Source organism: Anas acuta, chromosome 3 (assembly GCF_963932015.1).
Source record: "Anas acuta chromosome 3, bAnaAcu1.1, whole genome shotgun sequence".
Lineage (NCBI taxonomy): Eukaryota > Metazoa > Chordata > Aves > Anseriformes > Anatidae > Anas > Anas acuta.
The window spans coordinates 114,158,246-114,180,060 of record NC_088981.1 but is presented as its reverse complement, the minus strand read 5'-3'; positions in this window follow the sequence as shown (position 1 = coordinate 114,180,060).

Below are 21,815 nucleotides of genomic sequence, written 5' to 3'. Positions count from 1 at the left end.
ACAGATTTTCTTCTATTGGTTTTATTTTCCTTTAAGAAAATATTCTGAAAATCATTTAGATAATAATTGGCCCCAAATTTCAGTCAAGGAGAAACAACCAAATATCATAACAATAAGCCATACCAAAATGTTGCTCTGTGGTATGCACATACCACATTCATGCATATATACAGATATGTAAAATATGCATGCAAACACATTTATTTGCCAATACACATACTCTCTAGAAGACTTGATTTCATCTCAATACATTCTTTCATTGCATCTTACAGAGAAGTCACTTCCAATTTTACTGTATTAAACTTCCAATTTTACTACTCTAAGCTATTTTGTAATTTCAGTATAATTTCCATAAAATGATGTCACTTAACCTGAATAATAGCTTCAGAATATGTCTGTTTGTTCTTGTGTGCAATGTAGCTGACCCGATTTTCATCCAAGATAAGAGTGTAAGTATAAATAAGTCTATTGCACACAGTTTTCTAAAAAATGGAAAAGGCAAACACTATATCCATGCATTTTTTGTGATATATAGAAAGTAAGAGAGTATCAACACAATGTTTTTCATCAAAGTTTTTTTTTATATATATTATTTTGCTTGTTTTTAGTTTGTCTTTGATAAACTAGGAGAGAAAAATGTTTTACAGAGCAAAACATTACAGAGAAATCAGAATGCAACGTTTATATCTCTGTCACCATCTAACACCATCTAACCTACATGGCATCTGTAGGAGGTGGATCTGAACAGGACTACACAAAGTCTTCTGCTTTATTCCTTAATCACAGCAAGATCAACCATATCTAAGCTCTTTTGACAGCTGCTTACCTACCCTGTTCTCAAAAACATCCAGGGATGGATATTCTACCACCTATTTCTCAGGCAATTTACTCCAGTGCTTCACTTTCCGTTACTTTTCTAGATGTTTCTCCTAACATATAGATGTTAAGAATATGCCACATAAATATTTAGAGAAAAAAATAAGCAACAAAACAGAAACTAAAAGTTTTTGTTTGTTTGTTTGTTTGTTTCCGCTTATGTTAATCAGGATTACTTTCTGTAATGCAATTCCTTTGAAGTCTGTGCACTGGAAACAGATGTGTCATGGTTACTTTCAGTTGTGGAATGGAGAGTACGGAAGAAGCAAAACTGAATTCTCTCATATGGGCCAAAGACAGTTTGTTTGTAACATAAAAATAGCCCAACTTTTAAATTTAATATACAGAATTATTCTGTGCTAGAAGCAAGTGTAAATATCCCTTTTCTTGTCCTGTAGGACTGAAGGATATTTGACTGTAAAGATTTTGGAATTTTTAGGACTCAGTTTTGGAATGTTTAGGACTCCTGTTTCAGGACTCAATTTTGTTTTCCAGGGGCTTGTACAGAGGAAGAAAGCAACATTCACAAGGGAGAAGAGGGAAGAGTTATAGGGCAGGTTAGAAAGGAATAGTGATATGCACGTGATCAGTGATGGAGCTTTTCAATTTATCCTGTTGCGTCACCACCTAAATACCCATATTTATATCCATAAACATATGGATAAATCTGATGACCAGACACATAAATATGCAGTTTCACAGTAAATTAAGTGTTGGCACAGATATCAGTATGTTTATGTGTATAAACATGTATGTGATTTTGTATTTATATACATAGAAAATGTATTTTGCTACCTTTGATGCCTGTCTGGTAAAACAACTATATGCAATTTTCAAACACCATTAAAGAAAATTTTGTTTCTTTTTATTTATTCATTTACGTATTTATTTTTAATTGGAAGCATTTCAGTTAGATTAAGAGATTCCTGCCAGACATTTGTCTCTTCTTTCTTTTCAGAGTTTACATAATTAATAACTACTGAAATTTTCTGTATGTGTTTGCATGGCATGATCAGGAGTCGTGATCTGGATGGAGCATAAACATAGTTGATGGTTTACATAGCTGCCTGCCTGGGCATCTTTCATAGTACAAGAAATTTCTTCAGTACCCTGTTGTGGTACTAGCGGACCCAGGTTCCCTTATCTTTTCTCTTGTCCTTAGCCTTAGCGAAATATATCATCAGCTAATTGCTCTCCTCTAGAGCTGAATACTCTGATTCTTGCTGAAGAAGCAGCATTATTTTTAACATCAATAATACTTTTCAAGACCTCTTGCCAAAGAATAATGAATATAACTGGGTCTAACTTCCCAAACTCCCATAATAGAAATCAGATACAAGGGTGAAATTAAAGGATCTCCCAGGCTCTTTCTCCAGCCATTGATCTTCTTTCCATTTTTAAGGAAACAAATTATAGTAGTTTAAATAAAGGGAATCCTGACAACCATTTATTTTTGCTTTCCTTTCAGAGCTTTCACAGTTAATAAACACTTAACATTTTCAAAATTAATTGCAGTGGAATTTTCCGCACTATTTAGAGAGCCTTGAAAAAAGGAGTTGTCAAACAGACCCAATATGTCTCAGACTCGACAACCATATGACTTAGCCTTGTGTTTTAGCCATACGGATGAGGAAGGCAACTGTGATTACTCCTCATGAAAGGGAGGGAAGTGAGACAAGATTGCTAATGTCAGCCTGGGCTGTCAAGTGTAACCAAGACTGTAGAATTGCTGAGCTGTGTACCCAAGAGTGTGTCAAGGCTGGATAAATTCCATAAAATAGGACAGTCTACCACGTGGTACTTTGAGCCAGCTAAAGAGTATGTGTGCCTACAACAGATGTGCCCTGTTAAAGATAGTACCCAAAAATGGTCAGGTGCCAGCATAACAAGTCTGTGAGCAGATCCTCCCAGCAGGAGCCAATTTCAGTGAAACAAGCTGGCAAGGCAGCATACTTGTCATGGATGCAAATGCCAGATCTGGCATCTGCAGGTTTGTGGCACAGAGGGGGGAAAAAGATCCAAGTTTCCACCACCAACTGGTGCCAGAGCTTTAAAGAAGAAATTTTTTCAGATGTTTGGTCTGTAGAAAATGTTGACACAATTATTTCAGTAAAAATAACAATAAAATAAAATAAAATAAAATAAAATAAAATAAAATAAAATAAAATAAAATAAAATAAAATAAAATAAAATACAAGAACAAAATCCCAAGCAGCAGCTACTCTGTAGTCTGGTGGTATCCTTTCCACACCTGTTAAAAAATGTTAGTGTCCTGGCTCCTGTGAAGCCATATTCTTCCATGGGAGCCCAAACAATTGTTTTAAGTCTGGTGCTTTCCCAGAAGACAGATATAAAAGAAAATGATAGACAAATTTATATTGAGAACTTTCTGATTTATTGAATTCAGTTTTCATTTGGGAATAGAAGACACACTAGAACATGTTTCAGTACTCAAGGAAACCGGTTAAAGAGAAATTTCCGAGATTATCTCCTCCTTCCAAGGTTTTAAAATATCTTTTACAGTATAATATTGGTGTTTACAACTTCTGTGAAATCTACCAGTATGACTGGAGAAAATTTGCACCTTGCACGCAGATGGAACATCTCCCCCAAGGACTAAGGGGATGACTAATGGTTACCATCACCGGGGAGATGTTCTGCAGGTTTCAGAGTCACACCAGAGACAGATGGCTTGCAGTTTCACTTAGTCTTTTATTGATGGTAGGTGCAAACAGCCTGTAGAATAGGGTTGCCAATATTACAGAAGCAGTGCCAAACCAGCTGTTTTTGCATTGCTTGGAACCAGAAACCTCTTTTTCTTGATTTCAGGAGAATGAATGGTGGCTTAATTTCCAGGAGAATGTATAGTTTACCATAATCATTCAGTTTCTTTTCAAGGCAGCAATCTATGAAGTCTTTTCCTAATGCCAACAGGTAGAAACTGGCAATGGTCATCTGAGATTTCTTTCCTCAGGAATCAGGTTTACCATGATGAGTTGGATCTCCTACAAGATTATTCCAGTCATGTTTTGTCAGTATGTTCCTCCTATAGTTTGGATCTAGGTTAATGAAAAAAAGCCACCAGCAAGGAGAAAAGAAAGAAAAAAAAAAAGTAAAAAAAAAAAATAAGAAGTATAAAAATAGAACACATTAATTGGAAACCTAAACAAAAGAAAGAAAAAGGAGAAAGAAGATAAAAATCCTCTGGAGTTATACCGACTGAATTATTCTCTGATTAGACAGTTTTGAGTGTCAGCTGAAAAATTGGACAGGACTGCTATAGTAAAACCATACAGCATCCAAAATAAACAGACTGGCTATGGCTACAGATTGGTTAACCTGGCTTGAGAAAACAATTTCTTGGAGGAAAAAAAAAAAAAAAAAAAAAGATTTTGGAGTATGGAAACTCCTTACATCCTTTCCACCTTCCTCCACTGAAAAATTCTTCATTTTTTCCTAAGCTAAGCTGAAAAAGTTCTGAAAGATTTCATGAGAACAAGGAAAACTCTGCAGATTCTTTCTATGGCTACAATTTCTTAATTACCTGTAAGGGAAATTCTTATTAGTAACCCAGCATTTAAAGACATTCAAACTGGACTGAGGCAGAAGTTGCTTAAAAGTTTTAGATTTAATCTCAACTTTACTCTGAGATTTAGTATGACTACCTCTCTTCAGTTTTGTAGCTGCATACCTTGTTTGTCAGTTGTGTCAGAAGATACTGAAGAATATTGAAGTATCAGACAGCTGGAGTCATACTGTCTTTTAAATCTACTTGTTTTTAAGAAAAGCAGAATTTTGTAGGCCTACACTCATTATTCTGATTTGATATTCTAGATGTTTTTCAACCATAATATTTCACTAATTTGAAAATATTATCAGGTTATCACAGATTATGAAAGAAACAACTGTGAAAATTGGGTGCAATAAAAATAAAATAATTGAGCTTATACCTCAGGCCATGGAAACATTTTCTTCCCATCCAGCTCCACTGCTGGAAAGCATTTCCATGTCTATATCATAACACTGTTCTGGCTAGAGCCTACAAAGAGCATCCAAGTACCTTCATCAGGGATGTGGAAAAACCAAGAGATCTGGAATGCATGTCAAGCCACTGAGCATAAAACACTGAGGCTTCAGAAAAAAGTTTACACTAAATTCAGGCTGGGAAATTCTAAGAACAGGATGAGTGATTCTCCTAGTTCCCATTGCATTAAATCCTTTAGTTACATTCTGACCTGTAGAGAGCTGTGAGTAAGCAGAAGTATAGGGACATCTTTGCAGCGCCTAACTGAAGTATTCATCTTCCTAAAGACAAGCACCTATAAGAAGTGTGTTTTACAATTTATTTGAACTAAAGGAGAAGTTATTAATCTGGTTAACCCTGGAAACATTTATTTCTAACCACTTTTTGTTATGATTTCTTTTAGATGATGAACATGAATATAGAGATTTGTGCTACAGACTGTAAATTCATATAAGCTGAGTCCACCTAGACACCTAAGTCCAAAGAGTCCAAAAGATGTAAGTTGGAGTATTCTGAGGTGCCAAAATCAAAATGATATGTCTTTGGCTCCATATTTAAACACTGAAGAGAAAGAAGCCCTTTTGTAGCTGGCTCAAAGCTCTTATATTGCACTTCATTTTTGAATCTTCCTTTGGAGTTGTATCTGTTGACTGGAGGCAGTTAGAAAAGCTATACTCCAGACAGCAGATTTACTTCAGGCACTATTTATTCTGTTCCATTCCTTTCTTCACACCCCCTTGAAAGTATACCTTCATTGCAATTTTATTTTAAAGATTTGTGGTTCATGACAGGTGTGTGTGGTTTTGTTGTTTTGTTTTTAAATATATGTTGTTATCGATTTCCAAAGTTTGCAGACTGTGTCTGGAAAAAAAAAAAAAAAAAAAAGTGTGTGTTTCAGGGCCTTGTGTCAGTAACAGACAGATCAGTATTCAAAGTTGATCTGTTCAGTGCTTAAAGGTCAGGGGCAGATCTGGTCTTTTGCATTTCCACAATAATGTAAATCTTCCTCAGAAAACTTCTGACTCACTAAAATGTCTAACTAACACCTGAGGGGAAATCTGAAATGAATTTTATCAGGTAATAAATTCTTTGTAAAATCCCAAATCCCGTCTTTTTGTTGTTGTTGTTTTTCATTTGCTTGTTTGTTTGTTAGTTTCTTCCATTCTGAAAGACAAATTACTAGGGAAAATTCAAGAAGTTTTACTTTACAAACAGTTGTGCTGGGAGTGTTTTCTTTTTGTTGTCTCGAATTTGTTTTGCTTTGTTTTGCTTTGTTTTTGTGGATATGGACTCTCAGCTGTCTTACCTGCCAAGGGATGTATTTGAGGTTTAACATCTGATAGAAAGCTCTGAAAGGCACCAGAAGTCACAAAATTTTGTTTACCAGTGCCTAATAACATGTAACCCTTTTTAATGACTGGCTTTCTCAATAGTTTTTCTGGTAAACCTTGCATTTTCTATTGAAAAAATCAAAAAAATCCATCTCCTTCAGGAAACATTTTTTTTTTTAACATTTGTGGGTTTTGAGAAGTTTGAAATCTTGACCTAACATCACCCTGAAGAATTTTAATTAAATAAAGTAAAATAAAATAAAATAAAGTCAAATTCTCAAACCAGTCACGGTGGTCCAGAGTCCTAAGTCAGTGTATTTGAATTTATGAGTCTTACATTGATCATCAGCACCATCACAATGTAGACCAAGAAAATAGAATGACATTCTTTTCTCCTAACTGATTCTTTCATTCTTTCTCTCCTAACTGATTGGCTTCAGATCAAGGTGTCTGAACATAATACTTTGATTCAGTTACCTAAATATATATGTTTAGGATCATCTGTGACTGCCTATGGTATCCAAGAAATCTGCTGGCAGATATAACACAGGACTTATATCTGGACTTATATCAAGAGGGATAGCCAAGGGCTTTTCAAACGGCATCAGAAATTTATGCTTTGGCTACTGATATGAACCCCAGTCAACACAATCAAAGGAAAAAGATAAGTAGAAAGATATTTAGATACCTACATTTAGCTAGCTAAGTAACTTACTAGGCTTTACAAAGGGTTTCATTTTTTTTTTCCAACACTTGGGTGTTTATTACTGTCAAAATGTCCTAATATATCCAAGACACGAAGCTGTCAGGTGAGACACATGATCAACATGCTTTTGTAGAGAAAGCCCGAGGTCAACCTGTGTGCCTTGCACTACATGACAACATGTAGGTAACTGCCAACAAAATAAAACCAGGGACTTTTAAAATGTAGCTGATTTGATCTGATTTGGATTATACTTTAGGATGGGTGGAACCAGACTCTCAAATATCAGTTGTTTTCCTTTGAGTGCAAAGGGAGTCCAAATGACTATCTCAAGTGGGGATCACTATACAGCAGAGACCTAAAATCAGACATGAAGATTCACACCCTTAAGGTTGAATAACATTAAATAGGGAAAGTTTCACAGAAGCAAGATGGGCTGTGAAAGTATGCTGTGATTTCAGAGCAGATCTGAGCATGACTATCTGTCCTCTACTCAAACTACTAGTGTCCCTATGTTTTCTTAAAGAATATTTCTTCCAAATTTTTTAATGTTTATGTTATGCTTTTTACTGCTTCACATCCATAAGCAGAAAGATAACAAGCACTATTCTCTGGAGGGCGAACGGGCAGAGGTAGGAGCTGGGCTGCCTTGCAGACAGATGTCTTTTCTTCCTGGACCTACCAGACAAGCTGCCAGAACTCCTCTCTGACCAGGTCCCCTGCCAATACACACTGTGACTTTCTACTCCCCAGGGACAAACCCCTGGTGCAGGGATTTCAGCTATGACCTGAAGAAGAGGAAGACTAGAGGACTCTTATCGAAATCAAGATGCTCTCCTGTGTGAATTTAATTCTTGACAGAGTCACAGAATGGTTTTTAAAGATCATCTTGTTCCAGCCTCCTGCCATAGGCAGGGACACCTCCCACTGGACCAGTCTACACAAAGCCCTATCTAGCTTGTCCCTAAATGCCTCCAGGGATGGGGCATCCACAGCTTCTCTGAGCAACCTGTTCAAGTGCCTCACCATCCTCTGAATAAAGAATTTCTTTTTAATAAATAATCTATGGCCTTGTAAAAGGCAAATCCAAAATAAGTAAAGGTCTAGTAAGTAATCAGCTCTAAAAATACAAAACTCCAGCCCAAAGTTTTCAACCATGAGATGAATTCTCACAGTGATAATGCAAACAGATGAAAGGTTTTTCTTACATATAGGTCCTGAATACAAACAGTGGATGACAAGCAAATCCAAAAATTCAAAGGGGTAAATGCTGAATGTCAAACCTGAGAGTATAAATAGAGACTGAATAATACAGGAAGGAGATATCTGTCCTGTTTGCATGTAGACAAAATAATTCATCATTTCATATTGTCACAAAGGAAAAGCATGATGCAAGCCCACATCTCTACTCTCTGTGCACATATGAAACTATTTTACAGACATGCACTCACACAACTATCTTTCTCTTTGCAAACAAATTCCCTACAGAATATGAACAAGATTGCTCTTGTAGCATAATTTCCCAAAGGGAAAAAAAAAAGGAGAGGAAAAAAAAAAAAAAAAAGTATTTTACAAGTGTCTTTGTTACTTACGGTATTTAAACATTAATTTCAGTGTCACTAATTTCTTTGAAGCCCAATAGAAAACTTCTGAAGTCCAAATTCTTGGCCTCAGTTGTATCTGTCACCCACAGTGCCAGCCAGTGACAGAAATAACAGTTTTAGTGTCTGTGTCACCTGTCCTGCTAGCACTAAGAATACACCAGCTCCATTTCTCTGTTGCTACTAAATCCCCATGAGCATATGACATAACCAAAGGAAATCTGACCCTTCTGCATTGTACTGCCAAAGAGACGTGCTACTGCATAATTTGTAGGACCAGCATGTGCTCACAGCCCAGTCCGGGTGATGCAACAGCAGCACCAAGTCTGGCTGACAGGCTGGAATATTCAGCATTGCAGGAGGCAGCAATTCTCATGTTTGCATGCATATCCTCTCACATACACAAGCACACACAAATCCAACCATGGACAATTTGCTCATCCTGTTGTATTCTTTTCAACAGCATTTTCCTGTTCTTTCTCAGACTGAATAGCAGTGGCTTCTCTGCCTCTTAGAAATACTTGACACATAAACTGATGGCAAAATAATTAAAAGGTGTTTTAAAGTTTCTTTGGGGGTGGGAATGCCTATACAGAATGAAGGCAAAAGAATCAGTTTTGGTCAAGGTAATTTGCTGCTGACCTTCACTATACTGAGTTTTGTGACTTGGAGACTGTTTCCATACAATGTCTATGACTATATCGAAAAGTCTTTGTTCTACGTAGTCAAGAACAAGGAGACTAAGGAGAGCCAATTCTCCCCCCAGAAACATCTATTAAGAATGTCTTCAGGTGCTGAAATTCCTTTGCAGCTGCCTTTCTTCTCTCATTGGGATTGGGGCTCTGTCTACCATTACTTTAATTACAGTAGTTATATATTGACAAGCCTTATTAGCAAAGACACATCCATACTGATGAAAAAATACTTTATCTGATAAAGAATGAACAATTCCCTCTCCCCAAAGGAACAGCTGCATCAGCTAAAATATATATATATATTTTATTCTGTGTCTATTTTAATACTCTATACACTTTTTTTTTCTGCTGCTTCTCTTTAGCTATTTTTTACCCCACTGTACTAAACAACATGAATACACTGGCAAAATATCTTAAGGCATAGAAAATTTGGGTTGGTTTAAATATACAACTTTAGATTTTTGTCATCAAATTAATTTGTGACATAATTATTTGTTATTGATCATTAAAAATAATATGCTGACATTTTTAATAGAAATAATAGCAGCTAACGCCAAATTCATCTTTCTATTACAAAATAAAGGTTAAAATTTTCAGGTTGTTATAAATAGAATCTTGTAACAATCTCTGTAGTAATGCTGTGTCAATTTCAAATAAACAGCCCTTTTAAATTGATTTAAATTATCTGGTGACAGCCTAATCAAACATAAATACTTTTTTTTTTTTTTTTTTCCAACAGATTTCTACCAAAATCCCCTTGAAACTGGCAACCACATATAAAAACATATAAAAAACAACATGTGAATTTGTAAATCTGGCCTAGTGAACTGAACATTGAAATATATTCTCTATTTTTTTTTGTTCCACTACTGCACTTGTGTTTAGCTCCAGTAGGCCCTGGGGAGACACAGTTGTGAATATGGGCCTAGGTGATATGAAAATAGAAGTGAGTTTGAAATGTTATTATATTCCTTTTAATTTTAGAAGTGTTCATAAGTGTTGTGTCAATGACTTCATTACAGAGCCCATATTTAATTTTAAAAAGGCCGTTGTGCTACTCTTTCCTGCATCTCTTTATAACAAAATAAATTACTTCCATATTCAACTTTTTTCAGCCTTCTGGTTTTATTCTATTTCTAACTGAACTGAAAATATTTGTCCTTTTTTCTCTTATATTCAATCTAGTTGTTATTTATATATGTATATACGTATACGTATGTATATATATATAAAGCAAAAGTTCAGAGTGAGGGATAGGCTTTTTTTTTTTCTTTCAGCTGTTTTTCTAGAAAAGTTCAAGGGGAACTAAAGTAAATAATAAAAACAACAACAACAATAATAATAATAATAATAAGCCATGCACAGTTTTTGCAATGTATGTTTACTGCAGGAAGGCTGGAACTGGGGAAGGTAATAAATTTATGCCTATGTATCACAAACTTTATGTCATATTCTAAACACACTAACTTTGGAAATTATCACATGATATTTTCCATAGCTACAGTTAACAGCTCTCTCTCTGAATATCAGTGGAAAATTGTCATTGGAAATATGTCCCTTAGTATTTCTGGAAATCAAATTGTGAGCCTTTACAATACTACTGTGTGTTTACAGAGATTTTTATGATCAACAAGGGAAAATAAACTGATTTATGCCTTTTCTGTTCCATTCCACATGCACAAGCATAAGTGCCCATCCATCCTTGAATACAGACATTAAAAGAGCATTAAAAAAGTCATTGAAGTGAAGCACTCTGAAGCTAAGAAATGCTAGACCTGCCACCTGTGCAGATACACCTTCTTTTGTCATACATGCTTTCTCATGCAAGCTTTGTCACTGATTGCTTTTTATTTATTTATTTATTTATTTTTAAGATTCCTTGCTTCAAGAATGGATCCTACTCATTTAGTTAACCACTAATCAAGCTTTTATTTTAATGAAGTTATTCAAAATGAGGACCAAAGTCAGTACTGCATTTAAAAGTAAAATACAAGAAATTTATCCCTAATATGTGTACTTGTGTCTGGTCTGACTGTATATAGATGTCTGATTGTTTCTTTTCACATTTAGCCTCTCTGGTGCAAAGAATTGAGATTCATATCCACATGACCTGTCTACTGGTAATGTCTGTGTGCTGTTGTCTTTATTTTGCTGCTGTAAGCAGTGCACAAACCCTCTTCATTCTGCCATAGGAGGAGAGAATTCTTCTGACAGATTGGAAGCCACCTTGATGACATTATTTTTCTGTGCATTTGGTTTTCTCAGTAGTGATATGTCACCATGGGTCTTTTGGAAAATATATTTCTCCCTCTGAGCTGATTCCCTCTCTTTACCTCAGACAGGATCCAAGTTAACAAAGAACAACTTGGATTATTTTAGCCATCTACAGAACAGTTGTTAAATACTGGCTATATCAAGCAGTTTGGAGAAGCAGAGACCAGAAAGTGTGATCTTCTTCTTCTGGCTAAGACTCATAACCAATAAACCACAAGATGCATTTGTCAGACCTGCTTTCTTTGTGATTGTGTAAGTGGTTGCCCATGGCCTGTTGTTGGCAAAAAGGGTAGTGTTTCCTTCTATCCACAGTGACTGGATTAGATATACCTGGTTAAAGCACACTGCAGGGTATGGGAAGAACTGGTTTAAATCTTTCTCAGGCTAAATCTTCAGTTGCTGAGCTTCCCAGGACAAAGCAGTAACCACGGGCCTATTATGTAAAAGATGAGTGTTGGCAGCTCCTTTTCTGGCAGGTGTGGAAGCACAACTCTCACTATCCATGCCCAAAGGTTTGATTTAGAGATGTAAGCCCAAAATAAAGTTTCTTACCTTGGATACCTATTTCTCAGAATTCTCCAAAACCAAGGCATGGAATGTGTTTCAGTACAGCCACTTCTCTCAGCCTTTGCAATGAGCTGGCTCAGCCATTTTACCACTAAGTGGGCACCTGCTTAAGGCACTCAACTTTTCCCAAGTTTTTTTGAAGTTAAGCAGAATTAGCTGTTGCCCTGCAGGGAATGTAGGCACCTCTGCACTTCTGTCTGCAAGATGAATTCTGCAAAGACTGACTTTAAGGTGTTCTGATGCTGAACAGGTTGACCCCAAATCCCTTTTAGGATTTGGCATATACAGCCTATTCAAGACCATCTGAAGTCAAAAGAAAGCCCCTCATTGCATGACACAAGTTTGGAGTCACACACCTGATAACACCAAAGTCTCCCTGTTGTTTTGTTGTTGTTGTTTTGTTTGTTTGTTTTCTTCGTGAAGGAGTCATTCTCTGTTATATCCATGGTTTGGGTGGTCTTGAGACAAAGCTATATAAAGCAGAAATTCGCGCATGAAGAATAGACAAGTAGGGGTACCCAGAATGACTAAATCATTTTGTTTATTTATTTATTTATTTATTTATTTGCAGAACAGTCTTGCAGAACGTTGGTTGGTGGGTCAGTGGTAAAATATACATATACATATTCAATATGCAATATGCAATATACAATATACAATATACATATAAAATATACATATATATATATACATATACAAATATACATATATTTCCCTATGTATACACAGAAGTGCTCCCAACCACTTGTGGCATAATTTGCCAGGAGATCTTTACTACCAGAGGTGATTTTTCACACAGAATATAAATGAATAGCGCCTATAAATATAAATATATAAATATATATCTTTTTTTTTCCAGCAGGGTGTTTTGGATCCTCAAAGCTTACAGTGGTTGACTGAAGAAGTTCCTGGAGGAAAAAAATCATGGAGATTATTAATATAAATATAAATATATTAATATAAAGTTACGAACCTGGTTCAGCCCAAAGCCAAAATTCATTGGAGACTGGGTAGAGCACATTGTTCTTACTATGTGTGAAACCCACTGTTATGCTGTTCTTAAGATATTCACCTTTAGTCATGGTCAGAGATGATCAGATGGGAATTAGTTGGATATGTCAAATCTTACATTCTTATACTAAAATGGGCTCCATCAACTTTAAGAATTGAAATGCATTAAAAGTTCAATAGAAAAACAACAACAAAATCATTGTGCATCTTCCCTGTCTTCAGTCATGCTGTCATATTGTCATATTGAAGTAAACAGCATTGAGACGATGGAGATTCTACCAGTGAATGACATTTATTTCTTGCACAAGAACAAGTGCAGATCTAGCAAAGGTAGAAAAAATCATTTATATTCACAGAACTTTATACACTACCCAGGAATATGAAAATAACACAAGTTTGTGATGAGTCTTTTTTTTTTTTTTTTTTTTTTTTTTTTGCCTTTCCAGTTCCAAAATGAAGAAATGTACATTATCTGGCAACAAGAAAAAGGTATCTCTCACAGGAATGGGTTTTAAACAATTTAATTAATAGTTCCAACATCTCTGAATTTTTGAAGAACAAAAATATTGTAAAGTATGTTCCAGTTCATTACTTTCATGTTTGGAAAAATAAAGAACTGAGAATGAAATAATAATAATAATAATAATTGCCAGACTATAATGAAACTGTTTTTCAAACAATCAGCATTAGTCATCTGTAGACTGGATCATCTTACTTCATGTACAGTGGGTAATGGTGTTGTGTGATACAGGACAGAAATAATATAAAGATGACTGTACACAAATAACTGATGTATTTCTCATTAACTTTTATGAGAAGAGAAAGAGGAAAGAGGATAAACAGTTCAAAAATCTTCAACTTTATGCTCTGAGTCTTCGTTTTCATATGAGAAATGGGCTTCATCTGAAACAGCTGATACCTGCTGTCATCTGATACAGGCAATTTAAGAAGTTTGAAAAGATAGACATGGCTAAAAAAAGAAGGATCTCTCACAAGTTGTTTTGTTTGCTTGTTTGTTTTTATATCAAAACATTAAGAAAAGTGAAGAAAGGATTGTGTCTTAAGAAGGACCTACATTCTTTTTGGGCAGTCCATGGAAAAGCTCATACTTCTCACCTTGATCCAAAAGATGCTGCAGTGTGACAAGTTTGATTAATAGACTCATATTAAAGGCACAGAATGTGCCTAGATTCATCCAGAATAAGAATAGAATATAGTTCTAAAAACAGAGTGTACCAAAGGGACTTGTAAGAGCCTTGTTTGACTTCAAGGGGATAAGCAATGAGATAAAAAGTGCTTTACTATAGGTTGTGGGTTTAAATTTGACCCAGGATATAGATGCTGAACTATGTTTTCAACAAACATTGTTTGAAGACCTGGACTACATAAAATGACTTGCTAGACTCAATTCCTAACAAATAAATGGCACATCACACAGCTGCTATGGGCCGGCACTCCTGATGACAGTCTTTGTACAGTGAACACAGAAGATGAATGAACAGTTTGTATGTGGTTATTTTCACTGTACAGATAGTCCCTCCAGGTCAGGACTGGAAGGCAAGTTCACACATTTCATTTTTTCTGTCCTTTTCTGCTCTTGTGTCACACACAATCCCAGCTCTGCTTTAACAAGCAAGCAGAGGAATCTTCCCTAAACAAGCACACCAAAGCAATGGAGTGTCACCACAAAAAGTTAGGAAAGGGTAAAAAATGAGACTGTGTCATAAGAAGGATTTGTATTTTCGTTTTGTGCAGTCAGTGGAAAAGTTCCTATATCTATTCTTAATCTAAAAGACAAAGTAGTATACTGCAATAGTTGGAATTCAATGTAAGAGCCAGAGGCATGTGAAACTCAGCTATTTCCAACTGCACAAACCTGTGCAAACATGGTTTTCATTTTCCTTCCTCCTAAAATTCCCTGGTAGTTATCAGCTTCTAATTCTCCTAAATTTTCCCAGTCAAATTTAAAGAAACAATGCACCAGTTGGTTGTGTGATGGAACAAGAACTTTTGCATATTCTCTGCATGAAATTTCACTTTTGATTTCTGGTAAAGGTTCTAGAAAACTTCAGGCCACTGGTTAAGTAAGGTCTGGTCATGTAAGCCTGGATCTTATAAAGAAATTAAAATCTTTCTCTGTACCTCCCCCTTTTTTCCATAATTTTTCCTTTTTTTTTTTTTTTTTTTTTTTTCATTGGCAAGCTTATTACATAATGGCCACTGACTTGTTTTTAGCCCATGCCATAAAGCACTGTCCCAGACAACTTCCTGCTCTGGAGATGGATCAGAGCACTCTAGTATGCAATTTGGGTGTACCCTCTCACTTCTGGGGGGCAGAAGGATTTAGGTATGGCTGGCTGGCTCCAAATGGGCATTTCAGTTCATTTCTCACTCCTTGTGCAGGCAGTGGTGCTCATCAATCAAATTCAAAATCTAATTAGGACATTAATATTTTTTCAATTCTCAATTAAGGACATCATGTCATGGAATACACCCCAAGTTCTTCATCCAGAAACTCCTAAAATGAACAGAGATGGATAACTGATGCTCCAGAAAACTGATGTTCTGTTATTATTATTATATTTATTATTATATCCTCCACCTCTGTTACCATCCCAAGGTTCCTGTCTCTCTGCACTATGCATAGAAGGTGTCTCAGTAACAATTATTTAGTATATCTCTAGCTTGAAGATCAAAATCATCTCTCAGAAATTCTCTTTATGTATAAGGAACAGTGGAGTGACCTTGAGTAGTTATCTTTTTGGAAATTAAAGGTGTCTATAAAACCTCAGAGAAATGCCACTGTGACCATCTCTGGTATCTTTTACCGTTAATCCTCCCTTTCAAAGAACTGCAGAGAAAGAGGGAAGGCTGTTAATTGAAGCTCATCTAAGTAACAATGAATTGTTTTAGAGAGGCTTAAAATAATTTCAGCTGCCCATACCACCAACTCCATGTAATAGAATTCCAAAATGTCTCAGTATTGTAATCAGTGCTCTCCCAATAAGGGAAACATATTTGGTGTTAGTTTTGAGGGTGGCATGACTTTGCCTGCACTGTTTTTTGTACCTTCTCAAAATAAATAAATTAATAAAAAATAATAAAAATAATAAAAATAATTAAAATAATTTAAAAAATAATAAAAATAATAATAAAAATTAAAAAGGTATGCTTGAGCATATTATTAAACTTTGCAAACTGTTGTTTGCTAATGGTTAAGACTGAAGGTAATTACATAAACCTGTTTCCTTTCCTTTCCTTTCCTTTCCTTTCCTTTCCTTTCCTTTCCTTTCCTTTCCTTTCCTTTCCTTTCCTTTCCTTTCCTTTCCTTTCCTTTCCTTTCCTTTCCTTTCCTTTCCTTTCCTTTCCTTTCCTTTCCTTTCCTTTCCTTTCCTTTCCTTTCCTTTCCTTTCCTTTCCTCTCAATTGATACATAGTTCATTCTACACTCTCATCAAATCCCATATGATAAATTTGCAGTGCTCACCGCCATCAGATGGCTGCTCTGAAAAGTAGAATAAAAGTCTGTGCTGAACCTCCTTGTAGATGTTGTGACTATAAATGGGTTCAGAAAGTCATGAAGCATGGATACTATTGCAGATTGCTGAACTCCCTGAACTTCTGTGTTTCCTCTTTGAGACTATGAAATGGCTAGATGGGCCAGATCAAATGTGAGTTGGAGAGAAGAATATGTAGTAAAATCACGTTTAGCTATTCCATGAACAAAGTGCAGGGATCCAAGACTCATTGGGAAACCAGTTTCTTCATAGCTGTTTCCCAGATCTTAAAGATGGTTTGTTTATTTATTTATTTATTTGTTTGTTTGAGGGGCATTGGGGAGAGGTTATAGAGGGAAAAAGGAAACTCCTGCCATTATTTTTTTTTTGTTCTTTCTGGCTGTTTTCCAGGTTTGCAATTACTCACTACAGTATGTCAACTGCCCCGAGATAATCCCTCAGCTGCCTTCTGCAATGCTGCAAGGAACCAGGAAAGGACAGCTGAGTTCTCAGGAACCAGTAGAGAAAGAAATTTTACCTGAGCCTACTTGAGAACATCAGAGCTTCAAGCACTTTTTCAGACCGTGCACTGTCCATAAAGGTGTCCTTAGACGTCTCATATGCTAGAGATTCCAGAGGTTACAGCATAGATACTCTCAATACGAGATAAAATAACATGGAAGTTATTGCTTCAGCCAACCAACTTCAATTCAACCCAAAATTCCTATACAGTTTGTTTGTTTGTTTGTTTGTAATCCAAAATCTAAACCAGGGTGACCTTGACTTTGTTTCTATTTTAATCTCAAGTCAGCCAGTTTAATGATTATGCCTGCCAGACCTGAGAACACTTGTTCTGCAGTGTGGAAACATTTAAGACATTTGGATATCTAAATTCCACCCAATTTCCATATCCGGTCAAAAAAAAAAAAAATAAAAAAAAAAAAAAGCCCAGGGAAAACAATCCAAATCTACTAATGTTCTTAGGCATACATGGATAATTCTAAAAGGGGTCTACATTTATTAATTTTGTAATTCTTATTGAATTACTTTTAAAAGATAAGACAACATAATTGGACAGCATGTCAGATACATTTGTATTTCCACTGTACGTATTTTATTTATTTATTTTATTTTATATATTTTATTTTTTAATATTAACTATTCAGATACTAGACTAAAAGCTAGCTTTTTCAAATGCTTTTCAGTCCCTTGTGAACATAAAAAACACTTTAAATATATTTCTTCAGGATCAAGTGCTCTACAGAAGTAAGCATCTTCCTGAGGATCTTGCTTCTGGAAAAAATTAGGTTGGAAAAGATGCATCAGATACCAGAACACCTCCCAACAGAGGATCAGGAATCCACCTTTGGCATCCTCTAATGATATCAATTTGCATCTGCTACTTTATAGATATGGAAAATGAGGCACAGACCTGTGGTGAAAGCAAGCTGAAGAACCAGAAAGCTTTTGAGTTCCTACCCTGTGTCATGAGAACAGTGTCCTTGCCTCTATTCTCAGAATGATGTATCAATAAATTAAATGCCAGAGACAAAAGCGAAAAAAAAAAAAAAAAAAAAAAAAAAAGGAATAAAAAGGTAAATTTATTTTGCTTCTGGAGAAATGGTATCTGTATGGGTGGAATTCAAATATCTTCAAATAGCACAGAAAACATACACCCATTCTTGGCATCTAGCTAAGCAACCCACTAAGAACCACGAATGCCCAAGTAGCTAAGTCCCAGAGCTCATGAGCATGGTGCATCTTCTGCAGGCTGTTTTAGTCAGCACTGCAAAATCCAAAATCTTCCTTCCCTCCCCCTCTCACAAGTGCAATAATTTTCTCCACCAACTGCTCAAGTGAAAAAAAGACAATTATTGTAAACCTGTATCAGAGATGCCAATCTATATATTTTTTTTTCCTTTTCTTTTTTTGGACACTGCTTCTGTGGAGGAGGGAAGAGGGAGGACAGAGATTTGCAGTGGCGGGGGCAGCTAAGGAGGGAAAGGAGGGGGAAGAAGAAAAAATATCTCCTTTGGCAATTCTGTTTTGCTTTCGAAAAGGGACTACTTTCCTCACTCTTTATCCCTCCTGACAAGTACAGGCACTTTGGGCCCTAACTGGATGTGAACATTGTCAAAAGGAATTTGGGCTAAAGGGAGGCATCTGCAGTTCTGTTCCTATTGCGCTCGGTGCTGGAGCCACTTTTGCGAATGTGGCAGGGTGGCTGGTGGGCAGACACCAGTACAGATGGGAACTTCACATACTGTATGCATCATGACCAACTATAAAAACAGTCACAATGCATCAGTTGTTACCCGGCCAGTCTCCCCAGAACCTTCACTTTCAATTTCAATCTTGCTGACATCCACAGCTTACAGTGAGCTTTTATGTTTAAGCATCAGTATGGTACTAACACAGGAGAAAAAGGGCGGCTGAGCTACCACAGCAAAGAACTAAACCTCTGAATCTCTTTGGGAGGGAGGAGCAATTCAAGGGGAATTGTGTAACTGGACTCTATGCAAAAGAATGGGGGAAAAAAGCAATGGATGGGAATTGGGATTTTTATTAATTTATTTATTTTGTGTGAACACAGCACAGCAAGTCAAGGAGGTTCTGGAAAAAAAAAAAAAAAAAATAGTACCAAGCAGGCACTCTCCCAAATTGTAATTTAATGCTTGGGATAATCCTATTGTGTCAGCTACTCACTGCCAAAGAACTAAGGATAAATATAACCTTAAAAAAAAAATTAAAGGGACGGCAATTTAAACAGCTTAATGTTTCTTCAAAGGCTAAGTGATGGAAAGCAACGCTGAAGTAAATTGACAACTTGGAATTAACTGGGTGCTGGCACGGCTCAGGTAAAGGTTTGATGGTAACATGAGCTTTCCAAAGTGTTTCCAAACTGAAGTATTATGAAAAGGTAAATTATGTTTTTTATTCATGACTGAAAGCATTTTATTTTAAAGCCGGCACTGCTGATGCTGTCAAGGTGGAGATTCTAGCTTTATGTACAGTGCCTCTAGCCTTGCAATGTGAGTGAGGCAACATGACAGCTTGTAATAAGTAATTTTTATACAGTTGCATTTATCACTCAAGTAAGCTTGGCAATATTAAACACAGACCTTAAAATGCTGCAGAAGAGGAAGGACAGGGGCTGGAGGCCATATATATTGTGTGTGTGTGTGCCTACGTGCATGTGTGTTTGTAACTTTTTTTTTTTCCTTTCTTTCTCCAGGCCCGTTCCTGTTAATGTGGCACTTTTTAAGATATGCACCGAAATGCTTCCAAATTGTTAATACATCACTAAAAGGTTACAAATGAAATGACCCCGTTTAGCCCAAAGGATGTTATTTTAGGCGTTAATGAATTAGACATTACTACCATTTTCAGGAAAAAATCAATTGCCTCAATTAACAAATTTGCACAAGTACAAATATTTACAAAATAAAGGTCCAGAAAGCACAATCTTTGTTTCTCTTTCTCACTCCCTACCTTGTTTCTTCATTAACATCTACATTTCCATGAAAGTGTGCTGCATCCTTTCTTTGAGCTTTTGACAGCCTAAGTGTTGACAACTTTCTTATTCATTAGATGCTGATCTTTTCTATTTTGTAGAATTTGTTTATTTATTTATTTATTTATGATGAATAATTCAGGACTTGCTAAGAGAAGAGGATGCCCATTCCTTCCCAAGAGTAAAAATATTTTCAAACTTTACCTCATTTCTGGAAGAAAAAAAAAATAGAAAAAGAAAAGGCAATTTTATTTTATGGGATTAAAATGAGAAAGGAATTTCATTCCATTCACAGGATTTATGGGAACTCTAGTTAGAGTCTGAATAAAGAGGAACCAAAAATCTCCTAGCCAAATGGTAAGCTCTTAAACTTTCTGAAGCACAGCTCTACCATATGGTTTGTTTTCCACTTCTGCTCCAGGTAGTTACAAAGTTAGGTGGGTGCCAGTGAACTGTAATATAACAATTATATGATATCAAATTGAAAGCAACAGTAAAATAAAATAAAATAAAATAAAATATAAAATAAAATAAAATAAAATAAAATAAAATAAAATAAAATAAAATAAAATAAAATAAAATAAAATAAAATATAGACCACTTTGGTGTTGTGCACATGATTTAGCTGAGAAAATTTTGCTTTTCCACTGGGAGATATGTCTAACTCAAGCATCATGGCTACTTCAGGCCCCTGCTTGTATGAAGAGATGAGGACTTGCAGGTACATGTAGCTTGGTGTCTGTCACACAGATGAAAGAAATCATTGTTTTGTCTATTCTATTTGCTTATTTGATACACTCCTTCTATCTGCCAATGATATTAAATTCTTTACCATCAGTGATGGCAATCCATCTACTCCTATAAGCCACACTAGTCCAAGACTTGTTGGTTACCAGCACAGTAATGAAATGTTGACTTCTTAACCTTTTCTTGTCTCCAATTATTAGTTAGAGCCTCTAGATTCTTCCTTCTAGGTTCTTCTAGGTCTTCCATAAAATAAATCTTCATATCAAATTTGATTCCTCGTGTCCTGGTTTCAGGACACTTTGTTTCAAGGTTAATTTTATATCATTTAATGATATTAACAAGATGATGAAAAATAAACTTTTTTTTTTTTTTTTTTTTTTTTTTTCAGAAAACTATGGTTAATATAGTTCTATTACCACATTGTGCTGTTTATTTTTCTTTTCCTTTGACTGCAACTACCAGAAAATTACTCCATTTGAGTCAAAAAATATATATTTTCTGAACCATATTGTGGACATGAGAAAAAAAAAAAGAATCTAGATGTTACGCAAAATCTTCTAGCATAAGCAGTCTTCATTATTTCAGATATTTTAAAATAGATTAGACAAACATCTGCCAGAAATGACTAAGGTACATTTGATTTTTGTTGGAACAGCTGTGAGGTAAGCAACCTCAACTGGCAATCCATGGTTTGATTTAGGCTTTCAGAAGAGGAGACTTCCAGAATCTCCAGATAGTTTCAGAAAATAAAGCTACTTATGACATAATTTTGAAAAAGCTGGGGAAAAAAAAAAAAAAAAAAACAGAACCTGAGGGTAAGGTTCATCTTATTAAAATAATTATCTACAATACACATGATTACACCTTCCCTAATAATCCTGGGATTCTCTTAATAGACAACAGAGTGAAACAAACAGTTTTAAGGTACAGTTATCTGACTTATTAAAATGTTAAACTTTAACCAGATTAATCTCCC